Source organism: Sturnira hondurensis, unplaced genomic scaffold (assembly GCF_014824575.4).
Source record: "Sturnira hondurensis isolate 20B ecotype Veracruz unplaced genomic scaffold, ASM1482457v3 Scaffold0006437, whole genome shotgun sequence".
NCBI classification, from domain to species: Eukaryota; Metazoa; Chordata; class Mammalia; order Chiroptera; family Phyllostomidae; genus Sturnira; species Sturnira hondurensis.
This window is the reverse complement of record NW_028079068.1, coordinates 12066686-12091664: the sequence shown is the minus strand read 5'-3', so window position 1 is coordinate 12091664 and position 24979 is coordinate 12066686. Positions and strand designations below refer to the sequence as shown.

Here is a 24979-nt window from a genome sequence, read left to right as displayed (position 1 = left end):
TTAAAACATGATACCAAAGCCTTGGAACTTAAAGTAAGTGATTGATGATTTAACTAAATAAAAATACAAAACTTGTGAAGTGCAAAAAAAAAGCCATGTTTCATTAGCAATATTAAGAGGCAAATAAGTATACGGAGTAAATATGTGTTATATATGATGAAGAGAAGATATATCATTTTATATGGAAAAATGAAAGAAATAAAAATGAAAAAGGCTTGAAATAAATGTTTGAAAATTAAAGTCAGAGGCTATGAAAAGGTTATTCATAAAAGAAATGCAGTCAGCCAATATGCACACAAAATGTTCAACCTCACGTGTCAAACACAAATCAAAGCCACGCTATCACACCATGGTATCCACCCATTAACATTTCCTGTACTGCTAGTGATAGCATAAGTTGACTCACATTTTCTAGAAGACAACTTGCCAATATTATTACAAACTTTAAAAATGTTTATATGCACCCTGGCTGTTTATATGGCTCACTTGGTTGGATCATCATCTCACAAAAGGTCCCAGGTTCACTCCTGGTCAGGGCACACGCTTAGACCGGGGGTTCAGCCCCCCTGCTGGGGTGCATGTGAAAGGCAACTGACCCATGTTTCCCTGCCTCCCTGTCTCCTTCCCTTCCCTTCTCTCTAGCATAAAAATAAGCATGTCCTCAGTTGAGGACATGCACAAATTTCAAAACAATGTGTATATGCAATGCCACTTGTACAAATATGTCATAATTAGATATAAAGTTGTTGTTCATTACAGCAACCATTAATACAGGAGATGTACGTAATTGAAATACTTCATGGGCATGAAAAATGTGCAATCTAAATCAACACCTATTAACTTATAATAACAATGTTATTAAAGGTTGTTCATTACTGCTATATTGGAAAAAACAGGTTAATGAATGACATTTTCTTATAATTTATTTCATGGAAAATGAAAACAATTACATGTGTAGGTTTGCAGAGAAGAAAATATTCCCATTAATATTGGGATGGTATTTAATGGGATATTAATTAAATTTTTTCTTGTCTACATTATGTAATTTTTAAGAATATGTATGCTAATTATTATAATAAATGTTAATTAAAACATAAAATAACTACTTACAATTTGGGAAGTGAGAAAGAGCAGAAGCCAGCAACAAAATAGGCCAGACGGGCCCCATTTCTTTTTGCTGAGGAGGAAGGGGCCGCCTTCAGAGGGACTAGTTACAGAGGGGAGACAGGCAGCAGAGGGGGTATCTCCTTCGAGTTAGATTCCATCACTTGGCTACTTTCTCTACTATTTCAGGAAATACAGACAGGCAAATGTCGACATGGGTTGCAATGGACTTCTAGAAGGAATCTCCTAATGACTTATGAAAGAACATTTATCAGTTACTATTTATGTGAGACTTCAAAGGACTGTGATAGCTCTGAACTTCCCTTGTTCTGTCAGAAGATCTCCTGAGTGAGCCTCAGTCCGGTCATTTCTCCAGTGGCCTCATTCTGGGCCGAGCCCCACTGTCGAGCTCCCATCCCAACTGCTTCGACCACAGCCGCTGCTAAACGGGGCCTGTGTTTCCTGGAAAACTGACGCAGATAGGACACTATAGCTGAAGCGGATGAGACACATATGGCAAACCAGTATAAAGTCATAAAATCAAACTTTTAAATTAGAAAAGTAAAACTTTTGTCACTTTAGAATATAATGGTTACAGTGACTGCTTGCTTTAAGGAAGAATGGTGCTCGTTAACATAATCCAAATATTATATGAGTTAAACTTACAGACTGTGGACCATGAACTTGCTGAATGGGCATATATTCTCAGGGAGTTCTTTGCAGATTATCTGACTTTGAAAGAGAGATCCAGGCAGATATTTATAGAGGCAGGTCAGGGAGATAGGTTTCCAAATGGTCATTTTCCTGCTGCTTAATGAAACTCCTCTATTAATACGATGGTGGTTCTCTTGATGGCCATGAGGCCCAAAATTATTTTGGCTTTTCAGTGTGAAATTCCTGGATGTCAAGATTTTCTTTTTTTTTTAATTTTATTTATTTTTAGAGGGGAAGGGAAGGAGAGAGGGAGAGAAATATCAGTGTATGGTTGCCTCTGCCGGAAACACACAAAATACTGTGTGTCCCCTGCCAGGAACTGGCCTGCAACCCAGGAATGTGCCCTGACTGGGAATAGAACTGTGATCCTCTGGTTCGCAGGCCCGCGCTCAATCCACTGAGCTACACCAGCCAGGGATAAGATTTTCTTTCTCTTTTAGACGCCATCCCTGAAGACCCCACTAACTAGTTCAGGACCCTGGAACCTTGTGTCTGCAGTTCAGAGAAGCTACCAGCAGATGGCATTGTAGGTTTATCGAGTTATGTAGCAGATAGTCTCTAGGCACAGACTATGTCGCCCCGTTGATATTCTCCCTAAAATGTCTATTTTAATTATTTCTAAACACACACTCACAAAACTAGTTACGAAAACTCCATCACTTAGAGGAAATAATAAATGTGTATACGTATTAAAGAAAGGTTATATGAAGTGAGGTTGCATTTTCAATTACAAATCCAAGTTTTTAAAAAATCTATAGGTATTTTGAGTCTCCTAGTTAGCTGATAACTTACCAATGAATATTTCTGAATTCTATAACCATAGTTTATATTCTTCTACATCCTAAAATGTAGCCTTCGTTGCCTTTCTTCCCATCCTGCATGTTCTAATCATAGTGAGATTTAAGCATCACTCTATGACCCCCACCACCAAGTAAACTGGCATCCCTAATTATCCCTAAATGAGGATGCTGACCACTATGGTCAAGAGCTACGTGCCTGGTGTCAAAGAGCCACGGGTTTAAATTGCTCATCACGTACTTGGTCAGATTATTTAATCGGGTTGAGCCTCAGTGTCCTCATCTGTAGAACAGCGTTAACATTGTCCTACTTACAGGATCCACTGAAAGAGCCCATGTTTCCAGCGCTAAATTTGAAGCACTGTGTCTCACATGTAATAAACCCTCGTTAATGCTCTCTATTATCATTACTAATGATAAGTCCTGAGTGGGCACCTTTCCTCTTACCGTTTTCATGAAAAATGGCAGCAGCTGACCCACCTTAGCTGCCTTCCCTGGGCACAAAGGATGCAGGGCAAGGCTTCCACATCAGCAAGTGGGCTCCCTCGCACTGCTACATCCAATTTCCATCTGCTCTCTACCTGCCCCTCCAGTCTGCACTCTTTGAAGTTACAGCTCTCAGAGTGTTATTTCCCCGTGGCCTGCCTTTACCTGCCCCAGGGCTTTGCCTGTCACTGGGGAGCAGGTTAGCATTTTATTTTTGCCTTTCCATTTCTAATACATTAATGAAATTCTTACTTAGTAGGTCACTTCTTTTTTTAGTTATCTTTACATATTCCAGACACGATCAAGACACACTGAAACGACTGTACACAAGCATTTTATTTTCCACAAGTCCCTTTTCATTGTCTCTTTCCTCCGTGTTATTCCCCTGCCACAGCTGGCCAGTTTAGTCAGCTGGTGGAAGTTACGTTACATCATTAACCCCACCCCTGTCACCTAACAGTCACAGCTTAAAGATATTTACCTGCAATTTCCATTTTAAAATCCACTCAACAAAATGCCTGCATTTATCCTAATTGTGAAGGCTCGCTCTCTTCATTTCACAAGCCGAAAGCACCACAGCCTGAATTAGAAACAGTGACCTTCTCTTTAGGGCTGCATTACAGCCACTTGGTTGTGGTAGGTGAATTGCCTCTGTGTTTATAACAAGGTAGAGAAGCCGAAATTGACTGAATCAAATTTCCATCAAGATCCACCCTCCCTGTATGAAGGCTTATTAACAAGTTGTAGGTTTTGGGGAATCTTAACCAGCTCTATCTTGTTCTGTCAGAAATTGTTCTACAGGGAACTCCACCCCCATAAATAGATCAATCAGTTAGTAAATGCAGAGGCAAATTTCTTGTCAAGACTGTGGTCCCCTCACAACTTGACACTCTACATAAATCTGTTCTGATGCTCTCCCGTCTGAGAGCATAAGCAGACAATGTTTAGACAATGACCGGAACATAAAGGACAACAGAACTCTGTCCCACGGAGCCAAATAATCAGCCTGGGAGCCAAATCACAACCTTTGCAGAAATTGGCCTGAAAGGTCGGAACTTGACCAAGTCAGTGACTGCCAGTTTCCTGCTTTTTTGGCCCTGCTCCACTTCTAACTCAGGACCAATCAGAAAAAATAGAATACGCTCCCCAAACCAATCATAGAAGATGCCCCACCTTTTGCTAGCCTCTCTTCGGATTCTCCATGCCAAAAATGCCCAATCAGGACATACCAGAAACAATTTTAGTATAAAGTTTTCTCATTCCCACCTGCTTTGAGCCTCTGAGAAATGCAGTGATTGTTCCTGACTTCCTTACTATGGCAAACTCTGATCAATACCTGTTTGTCTTCATCTGGTTAGTCTTTGTCACTTCCGCAGGATTCCTGGAGGTTCCTCTGGGGTACCTCCAGCACCACCCATTGCTGCTGATCCTGGGGTTCGGTCAGGTGCAGTACCCCCAGGCATCCCTTGTGCTCTGCTGCTTACGGCTTACTGAGACTGTACAGATGCGGTAAGTCAGCATGAACTTGAACTCCACTGTCTTGGCTTTGAGCTCCTTGGCTATGTGTTTGGTGTTGAGGGCAAAGGGGAACTAGCCAGAACATAGCTGTAAGGAAGCAAAAGGTGTTTTACTAACTAACGCAAAAAGGCTCTGGGACACACCCGAAGAGCAGGGTGTGTTCCAGGATGTGGTGTAAGAGCAACAAGGTTAGTCAGGCAGATAGCCATCTGGACAGTCAGTAGGGAGGGAAATTTTGCCCCTGTGCACGAGCTCGACTGACCAATCAAGGAAAGGAGCACGAGCCAGTGCACGAGTTAACTCACCAATAATCAGCAACCCTGTTGTGCCCCTGAGCCAACCGCTAACCGCCACATCTGCTTCTGTATCCAGCTTGCTTGCGCGCCTCCATAAAACCCTAAGCCTGTAAGCGTTTGGCGCGACTCTCATTTGCAGCCCTTGCAGTCACTGTGTCTCCGGACACTTTGGAGAGTTCGCCCCTGCACAGGTTAAACTTGGCCAATAAAGTAACATCTTTGGAACCCCGAAAGTCTCCAACATTGTTCTCGCGGTTGGTGAATGCAACATTTGGTACCCAATTTAATCATCGGTTCCCATTTGTTTGACATCCTCAGCACTATTTCTATGTGTCCATTTTGCTTTCATTTGTGCTTCTGTTTGTGCTCTACCTGAAAGTGTAGTTTCTCATAACAATACTCAACAGCATAATGCAGTGAAGGAGAAACACAGGACGGGACACAGTCACAGGCCCCAAAAGCCTGTTGTTCCCACCAGCATCACAGACCTGTGAGTATATGGTTTTTAATCAGATCAGCTTCCACTTAAACAAATTTTGCTGTGGGCCACTGATAAAACTGGATGAGTGAGATCTTACTTTGATTTTAATTTTTGGTTCTGGGAGCTTGGCTCTGATCCAGGGAAAGTGTTGTCTCCACTCTTCTGCCTGTCCGGGGCACAGACGCTCCACTCTGCTTTTATAGACAGCCCACAGCATGGGGGTCTGGATGTGAAGTATGCAGGCAACACTGTGACAAATCATTGTTAAGTCTCGAGTCTAAATCCCCTCTTCCAGAAAACTTCTTCTATGCACTCTCTTTACAACCCTAACTCTTGGGCATTGCCCTCTAAATGGCGTAACTTCAGAAAGGATGATTTAGCCTTCAGGAGCCACTTTCAGGAATGCTGACTTGATCAAAATTGTTCATTTGAGAGGTGCCTTGGGAAAAAGGGGGACAAGATAACGTAGGCCACATGGGCAGCATTTCTTGATTGGTGTATAGAGGCCTCCAAATAATACTGTGATTCAAAAATTCCTTCTTTAAAGATTCTTTGGCCAAGGCTAATGAACAATTTGATAAACATAAGCAACAAAAAGCTGGACTTATTTCCCACGTAAATCCATCTGCGCCCCCCCCCCCATGCTCCAGCTGCCTCCCTACTCTAGGTTTCCTTCCCTTTTTTCCTTCTTCCCACTCCTTACCCTCCTCTGTGGTCTCCTCCCTCCTCTTCCTCTTGTCCATACCCCCTACACTTTCCAATGACCCTAAGATGCTAAAACACCAGTTGCCTCCCAAGATTTATCCTTGCCAGAGCAAGGTATGAAAGCAACTCTAAAATTTAAACCTCAACTATGATCTGAATTAAGAAGCAATGAATTACTTCCCTAAACATGGGAAGAACCAGCAATTATTCATAGAATTTAGAGTTCTTTTGAATAGGTAGGACTCATGGCTACTTGAGATATATCAACTTCAACACATGTGGACTGGAACCTCAGATGCCAAATCTAAATTGCAAAAAATTACCGGACTGACCTGAAAGGGGACTGACAGGATCTCTCTTTCCACAATAAACATGTCAAAAAAAAAGTGTGAGTCAAAACGTGAGTCAAAAAAGCATGAAAAAGTAGGGCCAAAGTCTCATAAAATCCATACCTGAATATTTCCAATCAGTGACTGGACCACGATTCAATCATGCAAACAGAAAAAAGAAACCTCAGGACATTTTCAGGATAGACTAGAAAGTGCCTTCAGCAACATTTGGCAGCTAAAAAGGTGCTGATGAAACCACCACACGTCCATCTATTTTTGTGAATGGAATTATAACTGAACTTGGAGACCTAATTTATAAACAGAAATTGAAAATACTGCCCTATTTGACTTACAACATCCTACAAGACATTTTGAAAGGATTTGGGGGGGGGGCGGAATGGGACAGGATACAAAACAAAATTATGCAACAAAAGAGAGATCCAATGGTTCCCTCTCCAACCCATCACCCACTGACAAGGACATGTGTAGATATTGCAATAGAAAGGATCCGGCAAGAGGGTTGCCTCACCTTACGAAAGAAACACCGAATTGCAGAAAAACCTCTCCATTCAGATAAGTGAGGATGCTCCAAGGAAAGAAAAAGTACCCAACATCCTGCCTCACCTTTAAATACTCAAAACAAATGAACTGTAAATACAGATGGCCACTCTCTTGATAGACACAAGAGCTACATTTTTTTTATTGAACTCACTGCCTTTGTGCACGCTCTTGTTCAGAGTAAACATGTCACGCAGGTGGCAGGCTTTTCAAATAATGCACACTTTTTCCCTATGTATCAATCTTAACTGTAACCTAACCCTCAGGTCCTTGAATGAAAAATGTGTCTCCCTGCTCAATAAGAAGAGACGTGCTTTGAAAATGAAATTGTAATATTAAGTGTCAAACAGAGGGGCTATTTTTTGAGGTTCCAGAATACTGTTCTACTCAGGACCAAGTTGTGTCTGCCCTAGGTATATCTTTCCCCTCCATTATATCGATGCATACCTCAGGTAAAGGCCTTGACACATGGACCATTCCAGTTTCCAGTCGCTGCTGTAACATATTACAGAAACAATGACGTATAATAACACACATTTATTATTTTACAACTCTGGGGGTCATGCATTGAAAACACGTCTCCCTGGGTTAAAATCAAGGTGCCAGCAGAGCTGTATTCCTGCTGGAGGTTACAGAATCCATTTCCTTTTGTTTTTCTTCTTTTAGAAGCCGCCTAAATTCCTTGGATCACCACTGGGTTTGCAGTTCTTTTGAAGTTCAAATCAACCTGACCAAATAGTTACTCCAACTTTCCTAATATCCCTTGAACCAGAAGCAAAGAAAGACCTCAAGTCCTTTCTACCCAAAGGTTTTTTTGTACCCCACACTGGCCCCTGGAACACCCATCCATCCAGTAAAGAAACAAAACAAGAGGCAATATTGATTTCTTCAAGACCATCAACAAAACCTTATCGGTTGCTTCCCAGTTGTATCTAACCCAAACCCACATTATCATAAAGTCCAACAAAGTCACTCACTGCACGGTGGTGAATCTCTAGACCAGTAAATTCAATACTCCTGTGCCTAATCCCAGGGAAGACAACAAGATACCCCGATAGATATGCCTCGGGGATTTACCAAAACCCCCATCCACTTCCCCCAGATTTTCAGTTCAGACTAAAAGATCCAAATTCCTCTCGCGATCCAGGTCTGACACACATGTAGATGATTTCCTGCTCTTTTGCAGAGGATGATGAAGCCTGTAAAAAGGATTCCTTTTGCTTGCTCTCAGCCTTAGCAGAAAAGGACAGAATATTTCAGAAGACAAATTTGTTTTGCCAAAACAGAGAGTAGTATTTAGGGTCTGAAGAGGAAAACACCACACTTTCCTGAAAGACTAGAGACTATCCAAGCTTATCCTAACCCCTCACAAAATGATAATTCAGAGAATTTCGAGATGTAACTCATGTTGCAGATAATATGAGCCGAATTCTTCAGAGACTGCAACAGCTCTCTGTGATCTAAGGCCTCAGAATGAGATACTCTCCTCAGAGGAGCCAAGCGTGAACAAGCGTTCCGTAACCCGAAGAAGCTCTTTAAAAGCCTCCTCCCTTAGGCATCTGTTATTACGAAAAACTCTCTTTCAATTTGTTCCTGAGAGATGTGAACAAGTTGAGGTTTTAACTCAACTCTGTGAGAATCATCCAAAATCCTTTGCTCACTATAACCTCACCCCTGACCTAGTTGCAAAGGCTTCACCTCGTCCCTGAGCCGTAGCTGCAAAACTCATCAAGGCTTTTGATGAATTAGTTCTACACATCCAAGTTGATCTCAGGGTTCCTCACACAGCGCAAACCTTACTACTGAGAACTGACAACACTTTTAGCCTATTAACTTACCAGATTGGGCTCCTCTCTCTTTCTCGAATTGCTACTCACCACTGCGATATCAATATCATAATCCTGCCGCTCTCCTGCCCCACCAGGTGAAGGGAAATTTTATGACTATCGTACCAAAGTTAAAGGACTCTGTACCTCACTCAGATTTACTAGAGGCTCCCCTGAGAAGCACAACCTGTTATTATTTCTTGATGGATTTTTATCTCAAAACAAAAACTGAAAGTTATCAAGTAAGAAATGTTATCACTAATTTAAGTTCTCCTTTAAAATATACTTCCTTAGTTGACATAAAATAGGTTCAGGTAGCAGAACTTATTATGCTTACTAGAGCTTATCATCCAATCAAAACCAGAGAATAAATATAGAAACAGGAGGTATGCTTTTTTTCCTCTTTTATTCTAGAGCGAGGGGGAGGGAGGGAGAAAGAGAGAGAAACATCAGTGTGAAAGGGAAACTTGGATCGGTTGCCTCCTGCACTTAAACTGGGGACCAAAGCCACAACTTGGGCAAGTGTCCTGACTGGGAATCGAACTAGCTACGTTTTGGTTTGCAGGATGATGCCCAACTGAGTCACACCAGCCAGAGCCAGTATGCTTTTAATAATACATGTTTTTTTAATACTTTGGAAACATAAGAATTTCTCACTTCTGCTGGAACTTAATCAAAAATGGACTAATTAAGTAACTTTGAGGTGTTTTTTAGAGAGGTAACTACTATAAAGGTTCAGGCTGGTGCAAAAGGAGATACTATGCAAGCGAAAGACAGTGTTTTAACAGATCATTCGGCCAAACAGGCAGCTTCCACCAAGGTTACAATCCTAATTAAAGCCTCAAAGCATAAATTCCTTGAGGGATTCAAGAAGCCATGATGGAATATCAATAGCATCTTTTAATAAAAATTAACAAACTTTTCAGAAACCCATGAGCCTCCTTTGCATTAGCATTCATGGCTATATGGCCCACTCCCTCAGGGCATAGCAGTTTTTCACCCATGAGCTAGCAACTTCAAGACGAAGTTTCTTAGGGATCTCTGATACTATACTTTGACCTGCTGTGCAAAGATATGACAAAATACTGTAAGGGACTCATGAAGTGTACTCAGTCTTATCACCAACAATTTAAGGCTGCCTTCCTACAACAGCATCCTAAACAGCCCCTTCATGATCTTCATCCAGGAGAACAGACATCAGAAAGCGATGCCTTTGATCCTCATTAGCAGGGAACTTCGCAGACACTCAGCAAAAATTACAGCAGTAAAACTCGAGGGAGTCCATCTTTGGTTGATGTTTTACAACTAAAGAAGCAATTCTGCATTGCTTCTAAGCAACACAATTGGAAAGCTACTTCAGCAGGAGATCTTAACTGAAGATTCTCAGAGATCTTACAGAAGCAGCTGGTTCAGATGAACAGAGCTGACTCGAACCAACAGAAGAAAATTATGACTTCATTCCCCCAAAATAAAAAATGTAACTACCTTATGACCCAGTGGTTCCACTTCGTATACTTATCTGACAAAGTATCTGAAGAAATCCAAAACACTAACTTGAAAGAATATATGCATTTCTTTGTTTATTGCAGCATTATTTATAGTAGCCAAGAATAGAAGCAGCCCACGTGTCCACCAATAGATAAGTGGATAAAAAATCTGCAGTACTTATGTATGTGCAATGGAATATTGCTCAGCCTTAAAAAAGAATGAAATCTTACCATTTGCAACAGCATGGATGTATCTAGAGGGTATTATGATAAGTGAAATAAGTCAGACAGAGAAAGACAAATACCATGTGGTTTTGTGTGTGGAATCTAAAAAACAAAATAAATAAAGAAACAAAATTGAAACAGAATTATAAATACAGAGACCAGACTGCCGTTTGCCAGAGGGGAGAGAGTTGGGGGGATTGAGTGAAAAAGGCAAAGGAATTAAGAAGTACAAATTGGTAGTTGCAAAATAGGGACATAGTTACAGTCACAGGGATGTAAAGTACAGCATAAGGAATATAGTCAATAACATTGTAATACCTACATATGGTGCCTGGTGGGTACTTGGAATATCAGGGGACCACTTTGTAATGTGGTTGTCTAACCACTATGCTGTAAATACAAAACTAATTAAAAATAATATGAAATGTGAACTGTTATTTAAAAATGAAAATATTTTTTAAAAGGCAATCACCTCAGACAGCAGACAGCTTCTGCCTGAGACAGCAGATCGAGGATTGTGTCTAATTCAAATTTCATTTCGTCTTCTTGCCTATAACCATTCTTCTTCTCATTTTCTCTAGACCCTTGCTGGCAATCACTCAAAATGGCCCTTTTTATTTTTATCATGTATTAAAGTATAGCTGTCATACAATATTATATTAGGTTCAGGCTTATTACATACTGATTCAACCTTTACATACCTCACCGTATGATCACCACAATAAGCCTAGTAACCACCCGGCACCATGTGAAGTTATCACGGTATTATTGACAATTTTCCCCATGCTGTGCATGATATCCCCCTGACTTATTTATTTTATAACTGGAAGTTTAAAATAGACTTTCACCTGTTTCACCCATTCCTCCATGCCCTCTTCTCTGGAAAGCACAAATCTATTTCTGGTTTGTTAGTTTGTTTTTAGATTCCACATTTAAATGCAATTATGCAGTAATTTGTCTTTCTCTGTCTGACTGATTCCACTTACCATAATACATTTATGTCTCTTCTTCTCTGTCCACCCCTACATCAATAACACCTAGGTTGCTTCCATAGCTTGACTATTGTAAACTAATGCCTATTCCTTTTCAAAATAGTATTTTTGTTTTGTTCAGACAAATACAAAGAAGTGGAATTGCTGGGTTTTATGGTAGTTTTATTTTTAATTTTTTTAGGAACTCCATACTGTTTTCGATAGTGGCTGTACTGATCTAAAATCCTACCAACCGTGTGTGAAGGCTCCCTTTTGTCCACATCTTTGCCAGCATTGATATTTGTTGACTTTTTGATAATAGCCTTTGTGACATGTGTGAGGTGACATCTCAATGTGATTTTGATTTGTACTTCCCTGGTAATTAGTGATGCTGAGCACCTTCTCACATGACCCTTTTCTCTTTTTCCCCTCTCTACTATAATTTTTAAATCAGAACATATTCCAATGCCATCCTGAGATCCTCCTAACCAGGAGCCACCACCCAATTATTTATTGATGTATAGGTCATCCATAACCAGATCGCCTGATAAACACTTCTGAGTAATTTTGGTCTGGTCAAATGGCACCATAAGGAATTGGCACTGATGTCAGTTCCATTTGCACCTACACAGACAAAGGACCTTCAACAAATCAACCTGTGACTTTGCTATTTTTTTTCTCTACCCTCAAAGAACCAATTATTTCTACCTACTGATTAAACCTAAATAATTATAAATTTGAATTCCATAATCTTTGCTGGACAGTGAACCAATTACTTGCTACTTAAAAGAGAGTGCTAAGGATTCAAACATGTAACTCAGGTAATGTAAGGCCTTGGTTCCAAAGTAACGTGACGAAAATTTATTTTTATTTTTATGGCTTTTCAGGTGCCCTACTGGTTACTACTTCATTTGTGACCAGGAGGCCTGATCCTGTTTGCGTCAGACTAATACCACATACACTTTAAGAATAATATTTCAAGACTTCTCTGTACATGAAGATCCTAATTCTAAATATCATAAAGGTTTGAAATTCCCCCACAAATACAAGCTTCAAAATGAGGCCACACTTGATTATTCAGGCATGCTACCTAAGAGAATGACTGACTCATTGCTTACATGAACAGTTAGAGAAGCGCTCCAACAGTAAGATTCACGTATCACATAAATAGAAAAGACTCTGAGAAACTTGGCATTAACTCTAGCAGAAGTTTGAACAATGTCATCCTTGCCCTAGATGCACTCCACATCAGTCTCAACTCATAGGAAGAAGCAGTAATGAACAATCTCATTGCTTTCGATTTCGTTTGCTAGTCAAAGGGACCTCCGTGCCATTGCCAATACTTCTTTCTGCACATGGGTCAAGGAAGCAGGCAAAGTAGAACAGCCTACACTTTGCCTTAAAAAAAAGGCTACCTAGATCTCCAGTGTTAGCCTTATACTCTATGGAATTTGTCCTTGTGGCCTAAATTGGGTAATTGAGGTTCCTGGTTCAAAAGCATCTTACAGGGACTAACTGTTTTTGCTTTTGTCATATATATGCAAATATATACATATACACACATATACATGATACACACAAATACATATAATATATACACATGTATACTATATAGTATATATGTATACTGTGTGTAATATATACACTATATACACATATGTGTATACATATATGTGTATACTAATATATACATAGATGTGTGTATATATATATTCAAGAATATACAGAAGTACATGGACAGTGTGATAAACTATGTATTTATTGTCCAGTCTTACCAAATATCAACTTATAGACAATCTATTTCATCCACAGTTCCCTAATTCTCGCCCCCATTTTACTTCATTTGAAATAAACCCCAGCATTATGCTGAGTGAAATAAGCCAGGTGTTGAAGGACAAATACCATATGATCTCACCTCTAACAGGAAGCTAAACAACAAAGCAAACAAGCAAGCAAAATATAACCAAAGACACTGAAATAGAGAACAGGCTGACAGTGACCGGAGGGGAGAGGGGAGGGAATTTCAGGGGAAATAAGGGAGGGATTTAGAGGAACCTATATAAAGGATACATGGACAACAACTGAGAAGGGTGGAAATGGGAGGGAGGGGGGAGGATGGGGGGTGGGACGGGATGGGAGTAATAGACAGAAAACTGTACTTGAAAAATAATTAAATAAAAAAATTGGAAAAAAAAGTGAAATAAACCCCAAACATCATTTCATTTTTAATATCCCATTAAGTATCTTTAAAAAATAAGGACTCCCATAAAATATAACCATAATACCATTATTACCCCTAAACTTTCTTAAAATTATCCAATACCAGTTGCTTGCACTTTAAATCTATTATGGTGAGAAATTTAACATTGATTTATACACACTTCAATTGTTTCCACACATTTATAGCTCCTTTCCCATTTTCACTTTTCTTTAAAACTATGTTCATAAAAATAAATGTTCAGTTATTGAATAACTTCTATATTTTTGTCAAGAGGAAGGATTTAGGCTAGAATTGAATTTTGTCTCTATTAATTACTACCCTCAGTACATTAGGTGAGTTTTCTTCATGATTTGTAAGTATTTTAATATTCAAACAACCCAAAGTATAATATTTACTAGTTTAGTTTAGTTTAGTACAGTAAAAAGAATTACAGTAAAATGATACTACAGTAAAAAGAATTACAGCAAAATGATACTATTGAGAATATGTATGAGGATTTACTTAATAAGAACCATAAATATTCTTTTAAATATCTCCAAAATATTTACCAGTTCCCTCAGAAATAATTTACCTGAGGGATGATGGGTTTTTGCCTGTCTGATTCATTTATAAGGTTCAGTTTATTTACTGAAGATTATTGATGCACAGTTACCCGTAAATTGAGAAAATCTCCTGTAGGCTGCATATTTAAGCAAAGCCCTTCCCTATCATTTGTCATCCTCTAAACACATCCTGACCACTTTGCCATCATCAGTTTTGAGCAATTGATTTTCAGAGGCAAACATTTGAGGGCAGTGGATGAAGGGGAGGTCATTTGAACACTCCTGTTTTTATGAGTCAGTAATTTACCCTCAATGAAAAAGATTTTATTTCACCAAGTAAAGAAAGAATCCTTTTAAAAAAATAGGGAAAATATCTTAGACTCATTCTATATAGTTATTTCACGAGATGTTATTTTTCTTTCCATTCCCCTTGATACACCCTCTAAACTCTAGTAAATACCACAGCATCCCAAAATCTTTGCAGGCCTTATGGGGGGAAAAACTTAGAACCAGAGAAAATTCAACTAGCAGATCATGTCTTTTACCCACTTGAGAACTAACAACAATGATGAAGTGAAACAAAAAGTCCTTAAGGAATTTTTTTTTCAACCAGATAAAAGGATGGTAAAGAGAGAATATTCTTTAAAAACCGTGACATTTTTAACTTCGTGATAGGAACCGTATTAGTCAAATGTACTACCAATGGGAGTGCCTTATTTTCATTTGTCAACCAATAAAACTGGCCTCTGAATTAGGTATTTCCCCCCCACAAACCTTAGGAAACAGAAGTTGAGATCCTTAGCGCAAGCATGTCCTAAAACCAGTTAAATCTAAATTTAATTTTCTGTGGTATTAACTTGGAGCTTGTTTCTGTTCTTTAAGTGAATAACACCAACTTCTCTGTGTAATATTTTCTAGGAAGGAAGACCAGAAAATATAATTGAAAGGTGCAAAGATAATTTCTGCTTGCTTGTTACTCTTAAACTGACTTTTAGATTCTGAGTGCCAATGAAAAATATCAAATGTCAAATCTTTCAACTATAATAATTCCATTCTTCTTGGCTTATTCAGTCAGCCTCAAATAAATTCTGTAAAAAGGAAAATGCTCTCAGTCATTTATTTAAATTTTTAAAAGCTATAAATTTCACAACTCTTACCAGAATTAATCTTGGCACTGTGATCAATTAAGGTAAGTAAATTTTTCTTCAGCATTAAGATACTGGCCTCAGCTCTCACTTCAAAAAGAAATCGACGGCTACCTAAGACCTTTGTCAGTCTCCAGCCAGTATAACCTACACATGTACAACTTCTCTACTTCTGCTCTAGACCCCCCTCTTGCATGGGCAGTGTCCGTCCTCAGATTCATGTCTGCATTCCACCCATGTGCTGAATTTCATGCTATTTTCTATTTCCTCCTTTTGGCTTTTCCATCTCTTCCCCATCTAACAGTCTCTATGCCTCATGCATTTAAACACACCCAATCCTCTCTGATTTTAAAGAGAATATATAATGCAGTGGCTTAAAAAATCCGTTTCAAATCCCAGCTCTGCCACTTGCTGAGTGTGGATCCTGATTAACCTCATTCTCATCTCCTTTTTTCTCATCTGCAGAAGTGAAGTAACAAGAACAACAGCAGCAACATTTTCTCACAGTACAGTTATGAACACTGCATGACAACATTTCCACAAAGCACTTAGCACATAGGACATACCATTTTCATTACTATTGCTAATTTTGAACTCTCCTCAGCCTCATATTCCTTCCAGACATCCTCTATCCCCTTCCTTCTATTCAGAGCAAAACTTTTTTTCTAAACTCATTTTAAACTTAAAGAAAAGTTGCAAAAGTATTGCAAAAAGTTCCCATGTGACCTTCACCCAGCTTCCCCTAATGTTAACACATTGTGTAACCATGGTACGGTGATCAAAACTGGGAAATCATCATTATGCTACACTACTAAACTACAGACCTATATAAGTTTCCCCAGTTTTCCCACTAATGTCATTCTTCTGTCCCAGGATCCAATCCTGGATCTTACATTGCAACTAATTGCTATTTTTCCTTAGTCCCCTGTGACCTATGTCTTCCCTGGTTATGACTTTCACATTTTTGAAGAGAACTAATAAGTTATTTTGTATAATGTCCTTCATTTTGGGTTTGTCTGATATTTTCTCATGGTTCCAATTTGAAAAATTCTTGCATTTTAGCAGAATATCACAGAAATAATATTGTGTCCTTCTCAAGACATCATGTCAAGAAATTTATGATATCAATACGTCAGAGCAAAACTTTGTGTAAGAATTATCTCCTCTCACGGATTCTACTTCATCTCTTCTTTCCTGTTTCTCAATCCACTGTTTAGTCCCCATAAGTCTATTAAAACTACTCTTGTTAAGGACACCAAGAGCTCTCTAGTTGTTTAACTTAAAATAAACTCTTGGCCCTTTACTCTTGGACCACATGGGAACCTCAATACTGTGAATACTCTCTCCTTCGAGACACATGCACTTGCCTGTAACAATGCCACACTTACCTTGTTCATCACTAACCTTTCTGAGAGCTGTTCTCAGTCCCCTTTCCTGGCTCCTTTTCTAATACCCTACCTCTAAATGTCAGAGTGCTTCTTTCTAACTACACATTCTCCCTGGAAGACTTCATCTATGCCTGTGGTGTTACCTGCCATCCATATACAGACAATTCTCTCAGTTCTCTATCCTAATTTTGTACCCATCTATACCACTGTATTACAAACATCTCCATAAGATAGTCTACAGCAATCATAAATTGAACATATCTCCCAACCAATCCTGCCATAGCCCTAAAGTTTAGCCTTGTAAATACGATGTATTTTCATTTCAGGAGGACCCCCAAAGCCTACTAAACCACTGTAGATACAAGCTCAACAAAGCAGAGAGTAGGTCAGGGATGTCATCCATTCTTAGAAATGCTTTTTATTAATGCAGTCTGAGATTGCTTTAGATTTTGCGGTGGCACATCACATCATTGACACACATTGAGCTGACTACAAAAGAAAAGTCCTTGCATTTTTAATAAATATATTGCTGTAGCCATTTCCCCAGCCCTATAGCTGAACAGATAAAATTTAGGGCATATTATGTCACTCTGTTGAATATGGTCTATCACTCAAGTCTGATATATTCTGGGACCCAAACACAGTAATTCAATTACTCATTAAATCAAGACATTCTGAGCAAGCACTAACTGCTTGATATTTTGTGAGACACTGGAGGCACAATAGAGGGACAGGCTCCTACTTTTCACCTCAATCCATCCTTTTCTTCTTCCACAGGATTTCAGTTTAATCTGGGTTTCTGGCCATTGGCTACCTGCAACACTGTCCTGAAGAAATATAATGGAAGTCACAGATGTGACTTTAGATTTTTCAGTGGTGACATTAAAATAAAAAGAAGTGAAATTCATTTAATAACTTATTTAGTCCAAAACATCTGCAATATTATCATTTCAATGTGTAATATGTAAAAAGCATTAACAAGATAGATATAATGTATTTTTTTATTCTAAGTCTTTGACCGGTGTGCACAGTACACCCAGAGCACACCTCAGTGCAGGGCAGCCTCATTTCAAGAGCTCAACAGACTCACGTGGCCATTGCTACAGTGTTGGATAGTTTAGAGATAGACAAGTGTAGCCATGTTATTGCCAATAAAATGTAAATGGAACTTAAACTTGCAGTTCACACTTCAATTGCTTAAACGTAAACTACTTATATTTAAAGTCTCTCATACAGCAGCTAAAGAACACAAGAGTTGAACAAGCAATGACGTTCCAGCCCTTATATTTGCCATCCCTCCCATTTGTAGACTTAATAAGTATGTATTATTTTCATCTAAAACATAGGAACCAGTTACAATGAAAAAACAGAACAAGGACAGAGCTCTGTCACACACAACTGGAGACTTCCATGTGTAGGCTGTAATAACCCTTAGTCAGCAGCCCTTGTACAGTCACTCAGGAAGTTACTAATCTTAACTGTCCTCCTGTCCAACCCACAGTCCTCCAAGCTGCCCTGTCATATGGCCGAGGGTTTAGGAGATGCGTGTTTGGCCCGACAGCCTCTCAAGCACATCTCTTGACATTTCTGGGCACATAGTGCCACATATTAAGGACGCAATTCACACAAATTTTACAATGGTGTTTTCCATGCCATATTTTATCCCTGCCCCTCACCTAAGATAATGTAATAACAACTATTGGGTCCCTGGCATGACTACTTATAGTAGCATAAAGATTAAGCAGAAATACCAAAATGTTCACCATTAGTGGTTGGTGGTGGATTTCCAGGATGCCTACATTTGAAAAGAATGTACCTTCTGCTGCCTTTGCGTGAAACGCTCTGAAGATACCAATTAAATCCATCTCATCTAGTGTGTCATTTAAGGCTGCCATTTCCTTGTTGATTTTCTGCCTGGAAGAACTATTCATTGATGTCAATGGGGTATTAAAACCCCTTTGTATGACTGCATTCCTATAAATCTTCCCCTTTATGTCCATCAAAATTTGTTTCACATATTTAGGTGTTCCTATGTTAGGTACATAAATGTTTACAAGTGTTATATCCTCTTTTAGATGGCTCCCTTTATCCATATGTAGTCTTCTTTGTCTCTAGCTATAACCTTCATTTTAAAGTCTATTTTGTCAAATATATAACTATTGCTACCCCAGGTGGGTTTTTTTTTATTTCAGTTTGCGTGAATATTTTTTTCCATGCCTTTGCTTTGAATCTGTGTGTATCTTTCATTCTAAGATGAGTCTCTTGTACACATCATACATATGGGTCTCATTTTCTTATCTATTCAGCTATCCCATGTCATTTAATTGGAGCATTTAATCATTTACATTTAAAGTCACTATGAATAGGTACATAATTTATTGTCATTTTATTCTTGTAACTATATTCTTCTGTTTTGTTTCTTCTTTTCTATTTTTCTATTTTCTTCTTAAAGCAGGCCCTTTCACATTTCTTATAATACTAGTTTGGTGATAGCACAAACTCCTTTAGATTTTTTGGGGGGGTCTGGGAAATTCTACATTTCTCCTTCAATTTTAAATTGATAAGAACAGATACTACACTTGATCTTAGCCAAAAGGCCAAGAAGTGATCTCTCCTTCATTTTTAAATGACAGTCTTGCTAGGTAAAATAGTCTTGGTTGTAGGTCCCCACTTCTCATCATTTTGAATATTTCATGCTGGTCCCTTCTGATCTAAAATGTTTCTGTTGAGAAATCAGCTTAATCTTATGGGAGCTCCCTTGTAGTTAACTGTCTTTCCCTTGAGGCTTCTAAGATTGTCTCTTTGTCTTTAACCTTTTCATTTTAATTATGATGTGTGTTGATATAAGCCTCATTGGGTTCTTCTTGTTTGGGACTCTTTATGCCTCCTGGACTTGTACATCTTTTTCCTTTTGGTCAATATTTCTTCAAATAGGTTCCTGATACCTTGCTCTATCTCTTCTCCTTCTGGTACCTCTATGATGCAGATGTTGTTACACTTCATGTTATCCCAAAGGTCCCTTAAACTGTCCTCATTTTCTTCAGTCTTTTTCTTTTTGTTGCTCTGATAGATGGGGATTTTTTCTACCTTGTCTTCCAAATCACTGGTTCTATCTTCTGCTTCATCTAACCTACTGTTTATTTCTTCCAATGTATATTTATTTTGGATATTATATTTTTCATTTCTCACTGGTCCTTTTTATGGTTTCTGTGTCCTTTTACATGCTCTTGACCATCCTTGTAATTGATAAATTGCTTGCCTCCATTTCATTTAGCTCTTTTTCTGGAGATTTCTCCTGTTATTTCACTTGGGATATGTTTCTTTGTCTCCCCATTTTGATCGCCTCTCTGTGTGTTTTTTCCCTATGTATTAGATCTGCTATGACTACTAGTTTTCATGGGGTGGCCTTATCTAGGAGGTGTCCTCTGTGGTACATTGGTGCAATCTCTTTTATTGCCTGAGCTGGAAGTGTCCCTTGGAAGTGTCCCTTGTGCGAGTTATGTGGGCCCTCCTGTTGTAACTGAGTCTTGATTGCTATTGGTCCATTCATGCATGGGATCATCCATCAGGCTGGCCAATTGTGAAGCTGAACCCCTACCTTGTTGTGCAAGCTGCTGTGTAGTTGCTGCCCACATGAAGCAGAATTTGCCTCAGGAGTAACTGGTGCCTGCTGAAATCTCCTTATGCATATGCTGTGAAAGCATATGTGAAGCTTATTGGATCCTGCTCTGATATTGTCTGAAGGTGGCCACTGAATGTATTGGTTCTGGCCCTTTTGAGAGAGACTCTGGTGCAGGTCAATGCCTGTGACTGGCCCTTGGCAACCTGTTTGGAGCAACAAGTGACCCACAATTTGTGGCTGCCTCTGCTGGGCATGGACTTGTGCAGAAAGGACCAAGCTGTGTACCAAGGCTGACTTTTACCAGCACCAGGCCTGGGGACAAATTAGCAAAAATCCCAAAGCACCCACCTCTGCCTCATTAGGCTTAGTCACTGAAAGAGCCTCTGGCTGCACTCCTCAGCAGGACATAAGCTCCTCAGGGTGTGGGGAGAGGACATCCAGAGAGTGGGGCTATTGCTTTCTCCCAGGCTTAATTCTGCATTTGCATAAAACAAGTCTTTTGCTTAGATTCCATGTTACAGATCAAAACATAGGATTTATAAAACTACTTTTATTCATTTTTATAGACTGAAGAAATTGTATTCATATTAAAGATGTTATCACTGTTATGTTATTATTTCCTAGGTTGGGGTAGCCAGTGCTCATCCCTCAGTGAGTCACTTCATGTTCCCAGTGGCAGACAGTCTGGGTGAATTAATAGCAAGGGCATGTTGCAGAGTATGCTTCAATCACTGCCTTAGCACTGTGTTATGAATAAAAAAATATTATTTTTACATATACCTCACAAGTGCAGATGAGGAAAGAAAAAAAACTCTAAGTCTATGGCAAATAACAAATCAAAAAATAAAACACACTCTAAAAGTTTGTTGATCCACTTCCCAGGAAGTTATTGCTGTCTAATAATGGCAGCTTTCTCTCGCTTGCCTCCTCCTTGTTGCCATTTGGGAGAAGGGTGGCCTGCGAGTGGAAAGAGAGCATGAGACATGTAAAAGGGTTGTCTTCATTGGCATGACAGTGTGTCCCATTTAAGGGCTATATCTGGTCACAGATGTGGCTCAGCCTCTGACAGCCTTGGAAGTGTGGGTCATTTGCTCTTTATAGTTGGCAAGTCACAATAATGACCACTAATGGCACTTGTCCCAGACATATAGGATTCTTTATGAAATATAGTTTGAGATTTCAATAGGAGTATTTTTAAGCAAAAAGAGAAATGTAAAATGTTTTATTATTTTCTTTACCATCTTAGAGAGTGATGAAGAAATATTTTGAAATATTTCAGCATTCATTACTTTCAGCAGCACGCTTGTGCTATACCAGACCCTTCCTCTGTAACCCACATGTAGTAAAATTAAGGAAGATAGCAAAGTCAGTTGAATGAACATTAAAAGTAAAGATTCACAAAAACTTCTATACTACAGAATTCTCTCAAGAACCTCTTCTTCCTCAAGAGAGTAGTTAAAAAAAAACGAACTTGGGAAGAACACTTTTGTCTGTTGCCACCTCAGAGTTTACAAAGCAATTCACCCAAACATGACCTTCTTTAGAATGTACAACAATTCAAAGAGGCATTATTACTTTATTACTTTATTATGCCTGACTAATAAATAGGAAACCTGAGGTTTAGAGATATTAAATTATTTGTCTGGGGTCAAACAGCTAATAAGTGGTATTACCAGGTTTCTCAATTCAAGTCTAGTGATTTTGCCACAAATGGACTGAAAAGACAAAAAAAAAGCCTAAAAGGCCAGACTCTGGGAAATACTTAAACACACAGGGCCTGGTAAAAATAAGAGAACCATACCAAGAACAAACTCTAAATATGTACCTTTAAATGACAAAACATAAAGGAAACATAAACATTTATTTTAAAAAACAAAACCTTAAAATTGTTATACACAAATAAAATGCCATTGATAAATTCATCCCTGTGTGTTATATATTTGGGTGGTTTAACTTATTTTCTATTTCACTTTAAGAGTGTACATCCTTAGAAGTTTAGTAAAACAGATGTTTTATTTTCCTTTGCAGCTTAAGAAACTCATCTCAGTAAGTACCGATTTACATAACCACACAAATCGATGTTTAAGCATTTGGCCTGTACCTACTGTGCCCTTCATGACCCAATGACCCTCATGCTCGAGGCAGAGTGATGACTAGAAGCTAAATCATTGCCTCTCTTTTTTCCAGCAACTGGTACACACACCCTGTTGTCTTCCCAAAATATGCCACAGGGAGTGGACTGGCTCTCTGGTCCATTCAGTCCCGTGCCCTGTCGTGACAGTGGTACACGGTGACAGGGTTGGTTGTTGGAACACACCCACCTCACAAAGCCAGGAACAGGCATCCAGATACCTCCCTAGACTTCATTTAGGCTGTTCTTGGACCTATGTGTATACTCAGTATCTAAACTTACCTCCGTTTGGCTAAAAAAAATTTTAAAGGCATAAAATTGAATATTTTAAAGTTGAGTTGGAATAGAAACTTATTTTTTCTTTAGTTATAATTAAAACAATGTGTCTATAGTTTCACTTTTTTTTAAAGATTTTATTTACTTATCTTTAGAGAGGAAGGGAAGGAGAGAAGGAGAGAATTATCAGTGTATGGTTGCCTCTCATGAGTCCCCTGCTGGGAACTGGCCTGCAACCCAGGCATGTGCCCTGACTGGGAATCGAACCGCGATTGTGTGTCTTGCAGGCCCGTGCTCAATCCATTGGGCTACACCAGCCAGAGCTACAGTTTCACTTTTTAACCTAGATTTCTGTATTTTGTAACCATGATATTAACTAAGAAGCTATTCGATATGAAACCTTTATGATAAGAAAAAATATGAAAATACCTGTGAATTTCCAATTTTCCAAACCGCACAACAATCCTTCCCAGTAAAATTTAGGAAGAAACATGGTGCTTTGGTACTTTCAATGCACAGAAAACCCTCTCCCATCAGTTCCTTTTCTCAACATTTGGCAGTGATTCCCTGGCTAATGGTAATAACCAAGAATTAAAAGCTGCTGCATATGTTGAGTTGCTGTATCACACCATAAATCATATTTAATGCCAATTGTCAACTTCCTGTTTTAACTTCAGAAAATTCAATGACAGCTCATGAATTTTACAGAATCTCAAAAAAGAAGCCATGATTTTTATTTTATGTTGAGGACTAAAGAGATGTTGTTAATGTTGATGTATACTGGGTGGTCACATGATACTCTCATATTTAATGGTAAAGCAAATTCAATTAACTCTGCAGAAACGTAAGGGGTCTTGCATAGTTTCTTGGTTAGCCAAGAGCAGATTAGGAATTAGGGTATCTAGGAGCTTAAACTCAATACGTGAGATGCGCTTTGAAAACATTTCTGCACCAAATACAGCTGATGGAAGGGGCAATTCGAGGGTTAAGAAAGGAGATATAAAAAGACACTTGGTAGTAGACAATAGCCATTACAGTAGAAAAATTGAGATGACTGCTATATGCAAAAATTAATCTCTGAATAGTCATTCTTTGTACCCCAGATTCCCATTTTCTTTCTAAAGGATAGAGCTACCTCTATGGCCAGATATGGGGAGTTTCTCCCAGGACACTGGTTGTCTTAGTCTTCTTGAGCTGCTATAACAAAATACCATAGACTGGGTGGCTTAAACACATTTCTCATAGTTCTGGAGTCTAGGAAATCAGAGATCAGGGTGCCAGTGTGGCCTGGTTTCTGGAACATGGGCCTCTTCCTGGCTTGTAGCTGGCTGCCTTCTTGCTGTGTCCTTGAATGACAGAGAGAGGAAGCTGTGATGTCTAATCCTCTTACAAGGGTACTAAGCCCATTATGGGGGTTCTACACCCATGAATTCATCTAAACGTAATTCAGCTCCAAATACCCCACCTCCTAATACCATCATATTAGGGGTTATGGTACAACACATGAATTTGAGCAGGACACACTGAGTTCATAATGCTGGTCATCAAACTTCACTATACCTAAGAAACATTTACAGAGAAATACAGAAATGCAGATTGCCATTCTTGCAACACTTGAAATTCTGATCTATTCCATCAGAGGGAGAGAGGGAGAGAGGTGGCCAGAGAATACTGTCAAATGCAGTCCAGGGAATTCTCCTCTAAGTGTCCACTGGCTACATGGTGAGAGCTCTGCTCTAGATTAGCTTTGGGCAGAAGGGGTTGCTCACAAGCCCCTGAACTATACTTGGGGGGCATGAAAGCAATATTCAGAGATCGGACTGCTCTACGGATGGCAAGAGCGAGAACCAGGAAGTGCCAACAGAGGCACCACTACATAAATGTCAGCAAAGCAGAGCTTGATCTGAGAATTGTACTCCCTGTCCATTCTCCACCCCACTGTCATTCCAAGGACCTCTGGAAAACTATTTTTGAGCAGAAGGGAGATTAAAAAAACCCTGGATATTGTACTCATATCTACTCTAAAGATGAGTTTTGAACGTGGATTTTGAGAGGGGCAGTAGAAGGGAACTGGCTGCTAGTTGGAGGAACACTTCTGTGTGCAGGCCAGTGGGATCAGCTGGGCTGAGCAGAGCTCACCCTGACAAAGAAGGCATC

General features: G+C 39.2%; 1 protein-coding gene and 1 pseudogene across 1 annotated transcript in view; both read right to left on the bottom strand.

Moving 5' to 3' along the window:
- Positions 1–24979, bottom strand: part of GRM8 (glutamate metabotropic receptor 8) — an 830046-nt gene that overhangs the window by 367858 nt on the left and 437209 nt on the right. The gene's annotated exons all lie outside the window — the stretch shown is intronic.
- LOC118989246 (uncharacterized) lies at positions 19310–19402 on the bottom strand (annotated as a pseudogene).